The sequence below is a fragment of the Chrysochloris asiatica genome, unplaced genomic scaffold (assembly GCF_000296735.1).
Source record: "Chrysochloris asiatica unplaced genomic scaffold, ChrAsi1.0 scaffold00087, whole genome shotgun sequence".
In the NCBI taxonomy this organism is placed as follows: domain Eukaryota; kingdom Metazoa; phylum Chordata; class Mammalia; order Afrosoricida; family Chrysochloridae; genus Chrysochloris; species Chrysochloris asiatica.
This window is the reverse complement of record NW_006408605.1, coordinates 8,205,611-8,217,466: the sequence shown is the minus strand read 5'-3', so window position 1 is coordinate 8,217,466 and position 11,856 is coordinate 8,205,611. Positions and strand designations below refer to the sequence as shown.

The 11,856-nt window shown below is 41.7% G+C and overlaps 1 protein-coding gene and 1 pseudogene across 1 annotated transcript in view; both read left to right on the top strand.

The window, feature by feature from the left end:
• The window catches only part of SIL1 (SIL1 nucleotide exchange factor), a 610,112-nt gene that overhangs the window by 370,425 nt on the left and 227,831 nt on the right, over positions 1 to 11,856 (top strand). The window lies entirely within an intron of this gene.
• On the top strand, positions 9,980 to 10,548 carry LOC102816889 (annotated as a pseudogene).

The window sequence follows — 11,856 nt, the reverse complement described above, 5'->3', positions numbered from 1 at the left end:
GGGCTAGCAGTGAGTTCCGCAGGCAGAGTGGTGCTCGCCACGGTCTGGCAAGCATGGTGGGGCCTGCCACGGTTCTGGTGGGTTGGGCGTGTCTCTCGCTTGTTATAGTGGGTGGGTAGGGTCAGCGGGGTTCGGGCGCATGGTTTCTTTTTCTTTAATTAGGATTTTTGGTATGAGTTTTCTTCTTTATCCATATGTTGGGTCATATTTGATTTACATTTCTTAGAAGTATTATTTTTTCCCTTATTTCTTTCTGATTTTTCCATTTTTTTCTTCTTTTAATCATCTATTTAAAGATTTTTTTTGTTGTTGTTCATTTTTTCTTTTAAGTCTAATTTCCTTTATGAGCTCATGAATTTAAGCATGTTTGATGAATTTCAATCCATTGTATTTGTTACTTTCATTGAAGCTCAAATTGTTTGTGGTGTTTTGGTGGGTTTTTTTTGGGTCTGTTGAAGGTTCTTGAAAATTCTAGCACCTCATTTCCGATTTATGTTCTTTCATATCTTATAGCATTTTGATGTGTAGCTCATTTTGAGATATTAAGTAACAGTTTTGATCTGTTTGTGGTCATGTCTTTCTGGCTTGCTTTTGCAGCCTGTAGGGATGTTATTCTCCTTATTATCTTTTCTTCCTTCTTTTAATAATTTTGTAAAAGATTTGACCTCAATATTTTCCTGTTGTTCATTTTTATATGAAATTAGATTTCTTAAACTTTCAAAAAGAAGCATGGTTTTAATTACTTTGTCTAATTCCACAGTGCTCATTCTTTAGATGTTTTCCTCCAGTATTCCAAAACTTGGCAGTTTGCTCTATAAGTTTTCCTTACTGTGGTCTCTTCCCCCAACTTTTACGTGGACCCAGCCTTCATTTTTTTCTGTTGTCCCTGTTCTGACCAATTTTGATTCTTCTCCTAGCAGTGCTTCCTCAGTGTTCAGCCCTGTCCTGCTTGAATCAGTTTTGAGAATTCAGTGGAGCTAGACTGCTTTAGAAGGAGCTAGACTGCTTTAGAACATCTTACCACTGCCTTCTTGCACTCCACTATTGAATCCAAAACAAACAAACAAATTTTCCTTGGTTCAGTGGATGTTCTTTCTCATCAATCCATCAGTGAATGTTACCTTATGTTTTCTGGTTTTCAGGTCTGTCAGATACCTGTTGCTTTCCCCTGCTTCCTTTTGTACAAAGGTTAATACTTTGCGGATCTGATGCCACTTGGTGATTTCTCCTTACTTGCTTATATTTTGGGATTTAAGGGTACCTTTTCATTAAGTTTTGGTACAAATATTCTCTGTAGATTTGATTTTGCAATATGCTGCTAAGTCTGTTTTTGCATAGTGATTTGATTAGATATAAAAACTATGCTACCACACTGTTAGCTGCCATCAAGTTGTCCCTGACTCATGAGGAACTCAGGAACAATGGAATGAAATGCTGTCTCTCCTGCACCATTCCCATGATGGGCTGGCTGGTTTTTGGAAGTAGATTGCCAAGCCTTTCTTCCATAGTCTCATGGGTGGATTTGAGCTACCAACCTTTCATTTAGTTGTTGTTAAGTGCCATCAAGTTGATTCTGATTCATTAGCAACCCTAAATAGGGTTTCCAAGGAGAAGATGGTGGGTTTTTACTGCTGACCTGTGGTTAGCAGTACAGTGCTTATCCTACAGCATTATACCAGGGCTCCTTTAAGTTGGTTTGTTGTTGTTGTTGTAAGTGTTGTCTAGTTGATTCTGACCCATAGCGACCTTGTGTATGGGTTCCAAGGAGCAGCTGGTAAGCTTGAACCGCTGACTTTGCAGTTCAAATGACTGCAGTCTGACGTTGTTGTTGTTAAGTGCCATCGAGTCGGTTCCGACTCATAGCAACCTGTGCAGGATATCCAAGGAGCAACTGATGAGCTTGAAACACTGACCTTGTGGTTCAGATTGACTTTGCAGTCCAGCACATTAATCCACAGCGCCACACCAGGGCTCTGCAGTCTGACTTAGTTGAGTACAAATCATTGGCCTCACTCAGCGACCTACTGCCACATATACGTATATTTTTAAAAGAGATAAAATCATATATTTACAGTTTTTATTTTTTGGCTTAATCTACCTTAATCATCTTTCCATATCAATACAAAGCTCGCTCTTTCTTGTTGAAGACTATCAGATTCTATTGAAGGGATCTGCTATCTTATGTAACTTATCCTCTACTGTTGGACATTTGTATCTTTTCTAATTTAAATGCTGTAGCAAACATTCTCTCCATATATCATTGTGTACTTCAGTGACTGCTTTTGTTGGATAAATTCCTAGAAGTGAAATCTGCTGGGTCAAATGAACATTTACAGTTTCAATAGATTGCCAGATGCCCAGAAAGGTTGCACTAATTTATCTCGTTACCTACAGAGTATTATAATGCCTGTTGCTGCATGGCCTTGCCAACATTGGCCCAAAGGCTCTTTTAGTTGTGAGTGTTTTAGTGTTAGGGAGTGATTTGCAGTCCTCTTTAAGATTTGGGCAAAGGCTCTGGATCTTCTCAGAAAATTGTGATTGTATACTTAGAAATTATACGTACATTTATTTCAGAGGCTTTACCAACTGGTCTCAGATCACATTGTTCTTGTCATTGCCTCTAACCACCAACTCTTGCTTGCTTCTGCTTTGTGGACTTGGGAACACTTGAAAGTTTAAGGCTAAAGACTAGTGTGGAGCTGTGGACAACAGTGAATCCACTAAAGTCTGTGATTAAAGGTAATACTCCACAGTGTGTTGTTTGGTTTACTAACAGTTAAGAAGGAAGTCATGTTTCCCCATAACTCTATTTTGGTTTCTTGCTCTGTGTTTCTGTCAATGCAATTCTCAGTCTTTGTACTTCTCTTCCATTTCACTTGTGGTTTGAGGAGTGATACTGTAAGATTAAAACACATTGAAAAATATGTGCTGTACTTATTAAATTAAGTTTTATTTGCCCCTGATCTCAAGTGTAAAAACTGTTTAAGTCTTGCAACAAAACATTTCTCGTCCCACATTTCGGTAAGATAGAATTGCTTGCATTTCTTCCAGCAAGCCTCTCTCTCTTTGTTTCGGAACATACACGCAATGGATATTTACTATTTTATTTGACTGTTTGACATTGTAAGGAATATAAAGATGTTCTGAGTTCAAGGAGAGTGTAACCTGTTGATGAAAGTTTGACAAGCATCATAAGTTTTGTACATTTGTGTCTATCACTAAAACAGTGATTTCAAGAATAGAGAGGCCATGTCTCATCCTTGATTTCCGTAAAACCTAGTATATAGTAGGTGGTCAGTAAGTGTCTGTTTAATGAAAAGCAAGAAGCCAAATATCTAAGAGAAAATTAATAGAGGAAGTGCCATTAGAGAGGATATAAACAAAACACTGTGGAGATTGGAAGGAAGGGATAATTATGTATAAAACTGCACAGAGTTGGTGTTTGAGTAGGTTATTTAAAATGGATTGAATCTGAAAGGTTAAAGCAGGGTCAAAGACAGTTTCAAGGACCAGAGAAAGCATGGGGTGTGATTGATCAGAGCATGAGGTCTGTGTATGAGGGGATATAGGCAGCGATTATTAGGCAAGAACTTTATTGGTTTAAGTAGACTTTGATGTTGTTTTCTTTTTAGCCTTTTATTGTGAGTTGGGTGAAGGTTTACAGAACAGATCATCAGTTTTACATTCAACAATCCATACACCTTTTATTTCAATTCATTAATTGCAGTCCTCTCAGTGTAACAGCACTTAGTCCACTGGACTTTAATTTTGGATAGATGTTACCCTTTGACCTCAAATGATTGATTATTTTTTGGTGTATGTACCTCACTAGTGTTGTCTATCCCAATAGGGATGGTTCTGTTCTAGTCTGGAAGGGTGACAGGGGCGCTTGTACTTTGGAAAGCATCAAGGAGCCACTGAAGGTTTTTAAGAAGGGAAGTGACAGTACGGTGGTTCAAGCTCACCAGCTGCTCCTCGGAAGCCCTATGCAGGGTCACTAAGGGTTAGAATCAACAACAACAGGATGCATTGGCACAAGGAGGGAACATTTATCTTGTCAGTAGGGGGTGGAGCACATGATCTCTTAAGGTTTATTCTAGCTCAGGATGTAGGGGGTCCTTGGGGTTCAGAGGGAATTGCCTTTTCTTTCATAAATTGGCTTATTTGAAAATGACTTTGATCACAGAGGATCCAGGTCAGAAGTAGGGATTGAATATGTTTACTAGTGGGATGGAAAACCACAGCCAGAGTTTCCAAACACTGCCTGGGTCCCTGTAGGGGAAGTGAGCATTTATGGCAAGTAAACGTGTACATAATGATGTGACAGTTGCAAAGTTCACATTAGGTGTTCAGGATTGGAGTATTGAAGGAAGGCGCAGCTGGGGGTGGTGTCAGCTGTTGTGACAGCTGGGTGGAGGTCTGGAGCAGGCTGCTTTTCAGAAAGATGCACGTCAGCAGGTTTGCTGGCACTCCGGCCTTGTGCTCAGTGGCCCAGAGCATCCAGGCCTCCTCGCCCATGCTTGGGTGGGTACCTGCCAGCATAGCCCTCTGAGGAGAGAAAGCCAGAGCAGGGCAGCTGCTTGTATAAGCGCTTTGGTGCATTGTTGCAAAACTGGCTTACGCCTGCTATTGAACTAAGTTTATTGAGAAACTTTTAAAATCCTTCTTCCTTGTTGGCAATTGTTCTCATTTAAATCCTCCCCATGTTTGCCTAAGTTATACTTTTGGATATAGCCTCTTTGATTTTTGTTCTGATGTTGGTAGGGGGTGGGAGAGTAGAACAGAGACTGCCCCATCCTAGACGGTTTTGGTTAGCCTGCAGGTGGCCTTACCCAAGGTAAGATGTTTTCAGTGTACTACAGGCCTGGTTAAACTGGCCCATTTGCTGCCCTCTCGGTTTGGATGCCTTGAAGCCTAAATGTTATTGAACTTTTGCAGCCGTAACAAGGCAGTCTGATAATGAAAGTCTTACAACAATCATGTATTCACCACACTTCTGCAAAACACGATAATTTATCGAGAGCCTAGTAATGCTCACTTGACCATCTGTCCTGGCACTGGTCCCTGCCTCATAGTTGGGAAGACTGAGCAAGTTAAGGGAAGGGCCAGTCAAACACTGTTATTGAGAGCTCTATTGTGTCCACCGTAAGCAATTCACATGTAGTAGTATCTCTTTTCTGACTCCTGGTGTAGCACTGTAGGATCAGCCCTGGACTGTGAACCACAGGGTCAGCAGTTCAAACTTCCCTGCTGCTCCTCAGAAATGCTATACAGGGTTGCTATGAGTTGGAACTGACTCAACGACACTTAACAAGGAGTATCTCTTCTTACCATGGCTACTTCGAGTCCCATTCTGCAACTGAGTATCACAGAGGTTTGTGTTGTTTTTCTGTCCCCCACCCTCCCCTGCCCAAGATCTGAGATCTATTAAGTGGTGTGGACCCTGGATCTTTCTGAGCCTGTACCCTCTACCACCAGAATGAACAAAACTGCTCAGGTACTGCTTTTAGTGTAGTTAACAAAATGCTGGTAAAGAAAAAGCAAAGCAACAACACTTGTTAAGTGCCATCAAGTCAGTTCCGACTCACAGCGACTATGTATAGGGTTTACAAAGAGCTGCTGCTTTAGTTTGAATTGCGAATCAGTAGTAAATTAAAATTATTATTAAACTTTAGCAGGTTAAAAGAAGGTTCCGTTTACTGAACTCTGCTTTGTTTTTCAAATTGTCTATTTTTAAAGGGGCTCTCTCTCAAGAGGAGCAGACATTGGGTCAGTTGTTCCATCTGCTTCTTCTCTTATTTTGATTTGTATTCTTTCTTTCCCCCATATCCCTCCAAATAGAGAGATTACAGAGTCCTCTTCTTTAGAGTTGGTCCACAGAGATATTCTGCGAAGTATGAGTATTCTGGAACATTTAATTGTGCTCATGAAGAATATGTACCTGGACCAAGAGGCAGTTGTTTGAACAGAACATGGGAACACTGAATGGTTTAAAATTAAGAAAGGTGTGCAACAAGGTTGTATTCTTTCACTATGCTTATTCAACTTGTATGCTGAGCAAATAATCCAAGAAGATGGCTTATATGAAGAAAAACATGGTATCAGGATTGGAGGAAGACTCATTAACAACCTGCAATAATGCAGATGATACAACCTTGCTTGCTGAAAGTGAAGAGGACTTAAAACATTTACTGATGAAGATCAAAGAGCACAGCTTTCGGTATGGATTACATCTCAATGCAAAGAAAACAAAAATTCTCACCACTGGACCAATAAACAACATTCTTATCAACGGAGAAAAGATTGACGTTGTCAAGGACTTCATTCTTCTTGGATCAACTATCAACACTCATGGAAGTTGTTGTTAAGTGCCGTCAAGTCAGTTCCAACCCATAGCGACCCTGTACAGGGTTTCCGAGGTTGTAAATCTTTACGGAAGCAGAAAGCCTCATGTTTCTCCCGCAGAGCAGCTGGTAGTTTTGAACTGCTGACCTTAAGGTTCGCAGCCCAATTCGTAACCACTACACTACCAGAGCTCCTCACTCACGAAAGTAGCAGTCAAGATATCAAACAACTTATTGCATTGGGCAAATCTGTTGCACAAGACCTTTTCAAAGTGTTGAAGAGCAAAGATGTCAGCTTGAGGACTAAGGTTCACCTGACCCAAGCCATGGTATTTTCAATAACCTCATATGGATATGAAAGCTGGACAGTGAATAAGGAGGACTGTAGAAGAATTGATGTTTTTGAGTTATGGTGTTGGAGGAGAATATTGAAAGTATCCCAAAAGAACCAATAGATCCGTTTTAGAAGAAGTGCAGCCAGAGTGCTTCTTGGAGGCCAAGATGGCCAAACTTTGTCTCTTATACTTTGCACATATTGTCAGGAGGGACCAGTCGCTAGAGAAGGATATCATGTTTGGTGAGGTGAAGGGTCAGAGAAAAAGAGGAAGACCCCCCAACGAGATGGATTGGCCAAGTGACAGCATCGATGGACTCAAGCGTGGCAACAGTAGTGAGGTTGGTCCAGAATTGGGCAGTGTTTCGTTCTGCTGTGCATAAGGTCGCTATGAGTTGGTACTGATTCGATGACACCTAACAACAACAAGAACAAGTATTTCCTTGTTTTCCCCTTCAGGGAGCACTTCAGCTAATGGGCTTTCGTGGCAGGCATTGGGGAAATAGTAGCAGTCAGGAGTTATTGATACTGTTTTTTTCAATAACTCATAGTACCATGTTTGGCCATGGGGATAACCGGTACAGTAAAAGAGAACAAATAAAGCCCAGTTATAATGTCAGGCTCCCTGGATACCAATATTGTTGTTGAGTGCTGTCGAGTCAGTTCTGACACAGAGACCATGTATAGGTTTCCAAGGAGTGGCTGGTGAGCTTGAACTGCCGACCTTGCAGTTCAAACAACTTTGCAGTCTAGCGCATTAACCCGCAGTGCCACACCACAACAAAGTGTGGAGGCAGGGGAAGGATTGAAAATGAAAGCACAGTATCTTGGCACTTTGCTTATTTACTGCACCCTCCTCCCCTCAGCAATGAAATTATGACTTCTGTTTGAGGAAGATAAATGAGAACAAAGGATATGGTTAGAATACAGTCTGTGTTTTAAATTTGACTAATGAGTGGTTTTAGCACTCTCATTGGTTGTCTGTCAACCTGTGTTAAAAGTGTCAATTAACCAATAAATCTTATGAGAAACAAGAGTCAGAAATGGTTGCACCACTCCTGCTAATGAGCTGCTAATGAATTTGTGCCTGGGTGGGAAATACACTTCTTCAAAATATGAGCAGTCCTGGAGCTAGTCCCCTGACCCCTGGGAAGGCTGCACATTTAACCCCTTCACCCCCAGTCTACCAATTTCCCCCTTCCTCCCCATTATGAAGAAGTTGATTGCCAGTATCTCATGATTACCTTCAATGATAGTGCAAAATTATAAAAATGCAGTTCTATTTGTCTCAAAAATTCCTAAATGGGTTTAGAGAGTTAGAAGGTCTATAGCTGTGTTGCAGTTTATTTCCAAGTGCTTTGGTCTCTTGGTGATTTCTTCTTCCTGCTTCTAATTTTCTTGAGCCTTTCCTTAGTCTTTCAACCTTCAACACACATACACAATTGAAAATAGAAGGATGTCTGACCATGTTCAAGATTTTGTAGGGATAAAGCTGTGGGATAGTGGACCACAGACATCAGGGTTGTTGAAAGCATTTCCAACATAGATGTCAAAGCCCTAGTGCTTTGATTAAGGGGATGTGGTGGTGGCTATGTGCCGTGGAGTTGGTTCTGACTCATAGCGACCCTGTATAGGGTTTCCGAGGCTGTAAATCTTTACGGAAGCAGAAAGCCTCATTTTTCTCCCGCGGCACAGCTGGTAATTTCGAACTGCTGACCTTGTGGTTCACAGCCTAATTTGTAACCACCTATTAGTTGTACTTACTGAATTTTCTAGGTTAAAAAACAGCATATGGGACTTATTGGAGGTAGAGGCGGAGAGGAGCAAAGGTAATTAATAGTTCAGAACATCAGTGTGGGATGCCCATCATTGATCTCTGGGTGAAAGCAGCCACTCTGTGTCATTTTGCCCACTTCTCCTTTACTCCACCCCAGAGTTTATAAAATTTAGGGGCTCTGATGAGTACCTTGGGCTAGTGAAAGATGTCTTAGTTTTAGCATTTCCTCCCCATTTCTCTAATTCAGGCTTTTTTATGTCCAATTAGAAAAGTTATAACAACCGTTCAACTGACCACCTTGTTATTTGCCTCTGTTTTATGTGCTGAATTCCAAATGCTTTAAATGGAGTTACTTGTTGCCTGCTGGACATGTCTACTTCTTTGTTTGCCTGAAAGCTATTCCCTGGACTTGGAACTTAAGTGTCCCCTATCTCCTATCCTTTTGGAATCCTGGTGTAGCGCTGTGGCCTAATGCGCTGGACTGCAAGGTTGGTTTGAACTGCAAGGTCGGCAGTTCAAGCTCACCAGTCGCTCCTTGGAAATCCTATACAGGGGTTGCTATGGGTCGGAACTACTTGATGGCACTTAACAACAACATGCTCTATCCTTTATGTCAAACTCCTCCTTAAAGGAAGAGGTTGGTCTTGTTTATGATGGCATCCTTCCCAGCCCAATACAGTGAGTGGCACTCAGTGGGTGTATGGTAAGCTATAGGAGAAAGGAATGCTTAGAAAGGAACAGGGTCTTGCCCATCCCTCAGTAAATGTCAGTTGTGGAAAGACACTCACCATGTCCTAGATAAGGTTATTTAAACCCTTGTCCTGATGTACAGGATACTACTCTTCCTATATAGTACAGGAAGTCATCTAAGGAGCACTGATAGTCCTTGTCTCAGAGAGCACTGCTCTGGTGAGTTCTGTGTGTACAGGCTACTGACCAGCTGGTGTCAGTTTCACTTTAGGACTAGGAAAGGAGACAGTGGGTTGCAGATGAGATTTGGGGGGATTTTCTTTGGAGTGGTAGAAGCTGTCAGGGTAACTGTTCCCTGAAGGAAACTAGAGTCTCTGTTCTAAGGGACTTTAATGCAGGGAAGGAATTTCTGCCCTTTCAAAACAGAGATGCTAAACAGAGAACTCTTCTAAGCCTCTGCCCAGATTCTAGGTTCTGTGACTCCAAGTAAAAAAGTCAGTTTGGAAAATGTTTTTATTTTTCTAATTTTGATTAATTATTTACTCATTTCAGAAAATTATGACTACAATTAAGACTGCTGGCTATATGTGTTGATTTTTTAGAAAATGGGTCTCTGTTAAGCTTGTCCGGTTATTCCGTGTATTTGTCTCTTGCTTCAACAATGTTTGAACAGAACAGATTTGAGGATTCCCCACTTCCAGCCTCCGACCATCTCTAACCTCCTCTTTAGGTACAGTCTCTTCTACCAGACCATCTTCTTGGCCATCCCCCGTTTCTGGGACCAGCTAAACACCATTTTTGTGTGTGTGGTTAGCTCCATATCCTCCATCAACCATGAGCTATAAGATCTGTCTGAATTATTCTGCTGAAGCGGAGGCCAGCATTAACTATCTGGTCAACCTGCTTCTGCAGGCCTCTCTCAGGATTTCTGTTTTGATGGTGATGATGTGGCCTTGAAAGGCATGAGACACTTCTTCTGGGAGTTGGTGAAGAAGTGTGAGGGTACCAAGTGTCTCTTGAAACTGTAAAATCAGCATGGTGATCGTGTTCTCTTCCAGGATGTGCAGAAGCCATCCCAACATGAGTGGGGAGGAACCCTGGATGCCATGGAAGCTGCCCTGGCCCTAGCAAAGAAGCTGAACCACTCCCTCTGGATCTGCACACTATGGGTGCTACCAACACAGACTTTCCCTCTGTGACTTTCTGAAGAACCATTTCCCTAAGAGGAAGTGAAAATTATCAAGAAGATGGACTACCACTGGATCAACCTCTGCAGGCTGGCTGGTCCCCGGGCAGAGTTGTATGAATATCTCTTCAAGAGCCTCACAACTTCGAGCCTGCAGATCCAGACAACCTGTGAGGGACCTTCAGACTTCCCCTGCTGTCTCAGACCTTCTGCCTGAACCTTGTCCTCTAGCCACTGAGGCAGCAGTGCCACCACTTAGGAGCTCCTCTCTCCCAAGCTGTAGATAAAGCTTCCTTTTACACCAAAAAAAAAAAAAAAAAGTTCTATATTTATGGTTCCCTTAAAAAATAATATTAAGCATTGGTTATAAGGGTTCAGCAACCTAGAGAAGTTTGTGCACATTTTTTGTTACTGGTTCTGTTCAAATCCCTGATTTGGTAACAGGATAGATGCTCATTTGTGTTGAAGTGGGAATCTTGCCAGGACTTGTTTGGGGATTTTTGAATGAAAAAGAAGAAGAGGGCTATGGTAGTCATAGCAACCGGGTCTGTAAAGCTTTTACTCTGACCAGCCCTGGTTAGGAGCTTGGAGGCCCAGTGAGGTGAGAGGTTTTACTTTCTGTTCCATATTCTTTCTATTCATTCTGCTCTAGAAAGGAAGGAGAACTGAGCCTGCTAGGTGACCTTTGTGGTAGTCTACTTGTGCCTGGAGTTGAGCCGGAGCCATGGCACAAATAATTGGTCCCTGCCCTTTAGAAACCCTCTTGTTAACACATACTTACAAGAATTGATAAATATAATGTTTTTGTTTCATCTGGTTGACATTTACCTTTTTTTGGCCTGTATTTCCTGAAGCACTTTTAACTTTTGATTGCTGACACAATTGTTTTCTCATTTGTTCTTCACAACAGTCTAACACATTAAGGAAACCGGATGTGCAATAGTCTTTTTTATTTGGCACATATGGGCATGAAGATTCAGAAAGATGAAGGGATTTGACTAAGTTCACTTTGCCTTCAAAGAAAGAGCTGAATGAGTATCAGACTCTCCTGCCTCATGATGACATACCAGTTCTCATCTGAGAAAGCTATGCCAGGGCAGCCTCTGATTTTTACCGTTGTCCTGGGATGCTTTAAGGAGCATGAAAGAACCTGGAGTGGAAGCTTTCTAGATAAGAGTCTATAGAGAACACCCATACTCTCACCTCTCCTAAGCCAATAACTGCCAGATTTTCTGATACCAAGAGAGGCCTGGAGAGCACTGTAGCATCTCCGTTGATTGTGTCTTTGTAGAAGCAGGGCAGCTGGGCTACACAGTACTGAAAGCACTGCCTGAGGTGGGGCTGTCACTGTGAGTCCAGGAGGAACAATCTTCTAATCATTGCTAGGCACTAGGATGGGTTGGAACAAAGGCTGAATCATGAAAAATTTATCAGTATGTGAAACTTCATTTTTCTAGCAGTTACAAATTGACTGTCTGTGGGTTGAGTTCTAATTATAGATATATATTATTTGGCTTTTATGTAT